At 35.7% G+C, this 7,412-nt stretch overlaps 1 non-coding gene across 1 annotated transcript; it reads left to right on the forward strand.

Annotated features, from left to right (window-relative positions):
• The first annotated feature begins 6,192 nt into the window (after nt 1–6,192).
• On the forward strand, nt 6,193–6,266 carry TRNAS-ACU (transfer RNA serine (anticodon ACU)). Its single transcript has one exon. It is a non-coding gene; the product is annotated as a tRNA-Ser (tRNA).
• Nucleotides 6,267–7,412: the final 1,146 nt, after the last annotated feature.

Here is a 7,412-nt window from a genome sequence, read left to right on the forward strand (position 1 = left end):
TCGGCAGCCCGTCCATAATTGTATATACCACCTAACCGTGGTTTTTTTTTTCTTTCTTTATACATACATACTAGTTACGAGTATACTATCTCTTTATCAACCAGTCTATATATTAGCAGCAGACACAGTACAGTGCGGTAGTTCACGGCTGTGGCTACCTCTGTGTCGGCACTCGGCAGCCCATCCATAATTGTATATACCACCTAACCGTGGTTTTTTTTTTCTTTCTTTATACATACATACTAGTTACGAGTATACTATCTCTTTATCAACCAGTCTATATATTAGCAGCAGACACAGTACAGTGCGGTAGTTCACGGCTGTGGCTACCTCTGTGTCGGCACTCGGCAGCCCATCCATAATTGTATACTAGTATCCAATCCATCCATCTCCATTGTTTACCTGAGGTGCCTTTTAGTTGTGCCTATTAAAATATGGAGAACAAAAATGCCACTCCTAGATGGGCCCGGTGTTTGTGTCGGCCACTAGGGTCGCTAATCTTACTCACACAGCTACCTCATTGCGCCTCTTTTTTTCTTTGCGTCATGTGCTGTTTGGGGAGGGTTTTTTGGAAGGGACATCCTGCGTGACACTGCAGTGCCACTCCTAGATGGGCCCGGTGTTTGTGTCGGCCACTAGGGTCGCTTATCTTACTCACACAGCGACCTCGGTGCAAATTTTAGGACTAAAAATAATATTGTGAGGTGTGAGGTATTCAGAATAGACTGAAAATGAGTGTAAATTATGGTTTTTGAGGTTAATAATACTTTGGGATCAAAATGACCCCCAAATTCTATGATTTAAGCTGTTTTTTAGTGTTTTTGGAAAAAAACACCCGAATCCAAAACACACCCGAATCCGACAAAAATAATTCGGTGAGGTTTTGCCAAAACGCGTTCGAACCCAAAACACGGCCGCGGAACCGAACCCAAAACCAAAACACAAAACCCGAAAAATTTCAGGCGCTCATCTCTAGTGAAAATGTTTCTCACAAAATCGTTGCCCCAATGCATCATTGAAATTCAAGCTGGAAAGATGATTTTAATATATCACTTGTACATTTTGTATTGCTCTTCTGGTGACAATGTAGTTTGTTTTTGTCAGTTACCCTTTTAATAATAGGGTAAAGAAAATTAAGTGGATTTTTTAAAGAAAACTATACTGTCAATATACTATTCAAACAAATTAAAATGGTAAAAGTTATTGTACTTCAAGTAAAAATAAAAGAGCAAAAATATCAATCCCAGTTTTGATTACTTAAATTAACAAAAAAAAATGCATATAGCAAAGGATAGTTTCAATCTGCCTACCTCTGGGTTATGGGCCCAGCATGCTTCCATTGCAGTACTCTGCTGCACATGTAAGTGCAAGAGATCCTGAAGCACTCACTCATCATGGGAAAGTACCAATGTGTTTCTTCGTTGGTTGATGGAAGAAACATTTTACAAAAACTCTCCAGATTATTGACTTTTTAAAGTTTTTCTAGGAAACGTTCTAGATGTATGCTTATTAGCCTTTGTCAGTATGTACTTTTTGGGAAGTGTCTCTGTGGCGCAATCGGTTAGTGTGTCCGGCTACTAACCAAAAGGTTGGTGGTTCAATCCCAACCAGGGACGTAATTGACCTTGTTATCAGATTTTGGTGATCTTTAAGTAGACAAGTCAAAATTTCAAACCCCCTGTTATGGTGTAGGGTACCTGGCCTTCTCTGATGTAATCAGAGTTAGATTTGATTCAGTGATTTTATAAAAACAGCTAGGAAGCACAATTTAGCAGTGGGTTGCAGAGAAAAAGAAATATGCTGGCAAAAAAATCCAATTGAGTGATTAAACAGCTCTTCATTTTCTGGCTTTATTTTTATGCTAACAAATTTGTTCTCTGAAAAGTTTCCACAAAGCCAAGTCTCTGATTAACACCTTTGTAAGGATGGTTTTTCACCTATTACTAAATTAAACTTGCTTCATTGGAAGGCAGCAAGATGCATCCTTATTTCAATGTCTACTGAAATAATACAGGTTGACACCAGGAAACATTAACACCACTGTATCCTTGCTGCTTTCTCATGTGGAAGTCTGTTTAATGTGAAAACAAGGTGATATCTAATTAGCACACAGGTAAGGAATTAAGAAAATCTTTATTTAAGGGTGAAGATGTTTCTCACAAAATCGTTGCCCCAATGCATCATTGAAATTCAAGCTGGAAAGATGATTTTAATATATCACTTGTACATTTTGTATTGCTCTTCTGGTGACAATGTAGTTTGTGTTTGTCAATTACCATTTTAATAATAGGGTAAAGAAAATTAAGTGGATTTTTGAAAGAAAACAATACTGTCAATATACTATTAAAACAAATTAAAATGGTAAAAGTTATTGTACTTTAAGTAAAAATAAAAGAGCCAAAATATCAATCCCAGTTTTGGATTACTTTAATTAACAAAAAAAAATGCATATAGCAGAGGATAGTTTCAATCTGCCTACCGCTGGGTTATGGGCCCAGCATGCTTCTATTGCTGTACTCTGCTGCACATGTAAGTGCAAGAGATCCTGAAGCACTCACTCATCATGGGAAAGTACCAATGTGTTTCTTTGTTGGTTGATGGAAGAAACATCTTACAAAAACTCTCCAGATTATAGACTTTTTAAAGTTTTTCTAGGAAACGTTCTAGATGTATGCTTATTAGCCTTTGTCAGTATGTAATTTTCGCAAAGTGTCTCTGTGGTGCAATCGGTTAGTGTGTCCGGCTATTAACCAGAAGGTTGATGGTTCAATCCCACCCAGGGACGTAATTGACCTTGTTATCAGATTTTGGTGATCTTTAAGTAGACAAGTCAAAATTTCAAACCCCCTGTTATGGTGTAGGGTACCTGGCCTTCTCTGATGTAATCAGAGTTAGATTTGATTCACTGATTTTATAAAAACAGCTAGGCTGCACAATTTTGCAGTGGGTTGCAGAGAAAAAGAAATATGCTGGCAAAAAAAATCCAATTAAGTGATTAAACAGCTCTTCATTTTCTGGCTTTATTTTTATGCTAACAAATTTGTTCTCTGAAAAGTGTCCACAAAGCCAAGTCTCTGATTAACACCTTTGTAGGGATGGTTTTTCACCTATTACTAAATTAAACTTGCTTCATTGGAAAGGCAGCAAGATGCATCCTCATTTCAATGTCTACTGAAATAATACAGGTTGACACCAGGAAACATTAACGCCACTGCATCCTTGCTGCTTTCTCATGTGGAAGTCTGTTTAATGTGAAAACAAGGTGATATCTAATTAGCACACAGGTAAGGAATTAAGAAAATCTTTATTTAAGGGTGAAAATGTTTCTCACAAAATCGTTGCCCCAATGCATCATTGAAATTCAAGCTGGAAAGATGATTTTAATATATCACTTGTACATTTTGTATTGCTCTTCTGGTGACAATGTAGTTTGTTTTTGTCAATTACCATTTTAATAATAGGGTAAAGAAAATTAAGTGGATTTTTGAAAGAAAACAATACTGTCAATATACTATTAAAACAAATTAAAATGGTAAAAGTTATTGTACTGTAAGTAAAAATAAAAGAGCCAACATATCAATCCCAGTTTTGGATTACTTTAATTAACAAAAAAAAATGCATATAGCAGAGGATAGTTTCAATCTGCCTACCTCTGGGTTATGTGCCCAGCATGCTTCCATTGCTGTACTCTGCTGCACATGTAAGTGCAATAGATCCTGAAGCACTCACTCATCATGGGAAAGTACCAATGTGTTTCTTCGTTGGTTGATGGAAGAAACATCTTACAAAAACTCTCCAGATTATTGACTTTTTAAAGTTTTTCTAGGAAACGTTTTAGATGAATGCTTATTAGCCTTTGTCAGTATGTACTTTTGCAAAGTGTCTCTGTGGCGCAATCAGTTAGTGTGTATGGCTATAAACCAAAAGGTTGGTGGTTCAATCCCACCCAGGGAAGTAATTGACCTTGTTATCAGATTTTGGTGATCTTTAAGTAGACAAGTCAAAATTTCAACCCCCCTCTTATGGTGTAGGGTACCTGGCCTTCTCTGATGTAATCAGAGTTAGATTTGATTCAGTGATTTTATAAAAACAGCTAGGAAGCACAATTTAGCAGTGGGTTACAGAGAAAAAGAAATATGCTGGCAAAAAAATCCAATTGAGTGATTAAACAGCTCTTCATTTTCTGGCTTTATTTTTATGCTAACAAAATTTGTTCTCTGAAAAGTGTCCACAAAGCCAAGTCTCTGATTAACACCTTTGTAAGGATGGTTTTTCACCTATTACTAAATTAAACTTGCTTCATTGGAAAGGCAGCAAGATGCATCCTCTTTTTAATGTCTACTGAAATAATACAGGTTGACACCAGGAAACATTAACGCCACGTGGAAGTCTGTTTAATGTGAAAACAAGGTGATATCTAATTAGCACACAGGTAAGGAATTAAGAAAATCTTTATTTAAGGGTGAAAATGTTTCTCACAAAATCGTTGCCCCAATGCATCATTGAAATTCAAGCTGGAAAGATGATTTTAATATATCACTTGTACATTTTGTATTGCTCTTCTGGTGACAATGTAGTTTGTTTTTGTCAATTACCATTTTAATAATAGGGTAAAGAAAATTAAGTGGATTTTTAAAAGAAAACAATACTTTCAATATACTATTAAAACAAATTAAAATGGTAAAAGTTATTGTACTTTAATGAAAAATAAAAGAGCAAAAATATCAATCCCAGTTTTGGATTACTTTAATTAACAAAAAAATGCATATAGCAGAGGATAGTTTTAATCTGCCTACCTCTGGGTTATGGGCCCAGCATGCTTCCATTGCAGTACTCTGCTGCACATGTAAGTGCAAGAGATCCTGAAGCACTCACTCATCATGGGAAAGTACCAATGTGTTTCTTCGTTGGTGGATGGAAGAAACATCTTACAAAAACTCTCCAGATTATTGACTTTTTAAAGTTTTTCTAGGAAACGTTTTAGATGAATGCTTATTAGCCTTTGTCAGTATGTACTTTTGCAAAGTGTCTCTGTGGCGCAATCAGTTAGTGTGTACGGCTATAAACCAAAAGGTTGGTGGTTCAATCCCACCCAGGGACGTAATTGACCTTGTTATCAGATTTTGGTGATCTTTAAGTAGACAAGTCAAAATTTCAAATCCCCTCTTATGGTGTAGGGTACCTGGCCTTCTCTGATGTAATCAGAGTTAGATTTGATTCAGTGATTTTATAAAAACAGCTAGGAAGCACAATTTAGCAGTGGGTTGCAGAGAAAAAGAAATATGCTGGCAAAAAAATCCAATTGAGTGATTAAACAGCTCTTCATTTTCTGGCTTTATTTTTATGCTAACAAATATGTTCTCTGAAAAGTGTCCACAAAGCCAAGTCTCTGATGAACACCTTTGTAAGGATGGTTTTTCACCTATTACTAAATTAAACTTGCTTCATTGGAAAGGCAGCAAGATGCATCCTCATTTCAATGTCTACTGAAATAATACAGGTTGACACCAGGAAACATTAACGCCACTGCATCCTTGCTGCTTTCTCATGTAGAAGTCTGTTTAATGTGAAAACAAGGTGATATCTAATTAGCACACAGGTAAGGAATTAAGAAAATCTTTATTTAAGGGTGAAGATGTTTCTCACAAAATCGTTGCCCCAATGCATCATTGAAATTCAAGCTGGAAAGATGATTTTAATATATCACTTGTACATTTTGTATTGCTCTTCTGGTGACAATGTAGTTTGTTTTTGTCAATTACCATTTTAATAATAGGGTAAAGAAAATTAAGTGGATTTTTGAAAGAAAACAATACTGTCAATATACTATTAAAACAAATTAAAATGGTAAAAGTTATTGTACTTTAATTAAATAAAAATTAGCTAACATATCAATCCCAGTTTTGGATTACTTTAACAAAAAAAATGCATATAGCAGAGGATAGTTTCAATCTGCCTACCTCTGGGTAATGGGCCCAGCATGCTTCCATTGCAGTACTCTGCTGCACATGTAAGTGCAAGAGATCCTGAAGCACTCACTCATCATGGGAAAGTACCAATGTGTTTCTTCGTTGGTTGATTTAAGAAAATTCTTACAAAAACTCTCCAGATTATTGACTTTTTAAAGTTTTTCTAGGAAACGTTCTAGATTAATGCTTATTAGCCTTTGTCAGTATGTAGTTTTTGCAAAGTGTCTCTGTGGCGCAATCGGTTAGTGTGTCTGGCTACTAACCAAAAGGTTGGTGGTTCAATCCCACCCAGGGACATGATTGACCTTGTGATCAGGTTTTGGTGATATTTAAGTAGACAAGTCAAAATTTCAAACCCCCTCTTTTGGTGTAGGGTACCTGGCCTTCTCTGATGTAATCGGAGTTAGATTTGATTCAGTGATTTTATAAAAAACAGCTAGGAAGCACAATTTAGCAATGGGTTGCAGAGAAAAAAATATGCTGGTAGAAAAATCCAATTGAGTGATTAAACAGCTCTTCATTTTCTGCCTTTATTTTTATGCTAACAAATTTGTTCTCTGAAAAGTGTCCACAAAGCCAAGTCTCTGATTAACACCTTTGTAAGGATGGTTTTTCACCTATTACTAAATTAAACTTGCTTCATTGGAAAGGCAGCAAGATGCATCCTCATTTCAATGTCTACTGAAATAATACAGGTTGACACCAGGAAACATTAACGCCACTGCATCCTTGCTGCTTTCTCATGTAGAAGTCTGTTTTATGTGAAAACAAGGTGACATGTAATTAGCACACAGGTAAGGAATTAAGAAAATCTTTATTTAAGGGTGAAGATGTTTCTCACAAAATCGTTGCCCCAATGCATCATTGAAATTCAAGCTGGAAAGATGATTTTAATATATCACTTGTACATTTTGTATTGCTCTTCTGGTGACAATGTAGTTTGTTTTTGTCAATTACCCTTTTAATAATAGGGTAAAGAAAATTAAGTGGATTTTTTAAAGAAAACTATACTGTCAATATAATATTAAAACAAATTAAAATGGTAAAAGTTATTGTACTTTAAGTAAAAATAAAAGAGCAAAAATATCAATCCCAGTTTTGATTACTTAAATTAACAAAAAAAAATGCATATAGCAAAGATTAGTTTCAATCTGCCTACCTCTGGGTTATGGGCCCAGCATGCTTCCATTGCAGTACTCTGCTGCACATGTAAGTGCAAGAGATCCTGAAGCACTCACTCATCATGGGAAAGTACCAATGTGTTTCTTCGTTGGTTGATGGAAGAAACATCTTACAAAAACTCTCCAGATTATAGACTTTTTAAAGTTTTTCTAGGAAACGTTCTAGATGTATGCTTATTAGCCTTTGTCAGTATGTAATTTTTGCAAAGTGTCTCTGTGGCGCAATCGGTTAGTGTGTTCGGCTATTAACCAAAAGGTTGAT

This window comes from Pseudophryne corroboree, chromosome 8 (assembly GCF_028390025.1).
Source record: "Pseudophryne corroboree isolate aPseCor3 chromosome 8, aPseCor3.hap2, whole genome shotgun sequence".
NCBI lineage: Eukaryota > Metazoa > Chordata > Amphibia > Anura > Myobatrachidae > Pseudophryne > Pseudophryne corroboree.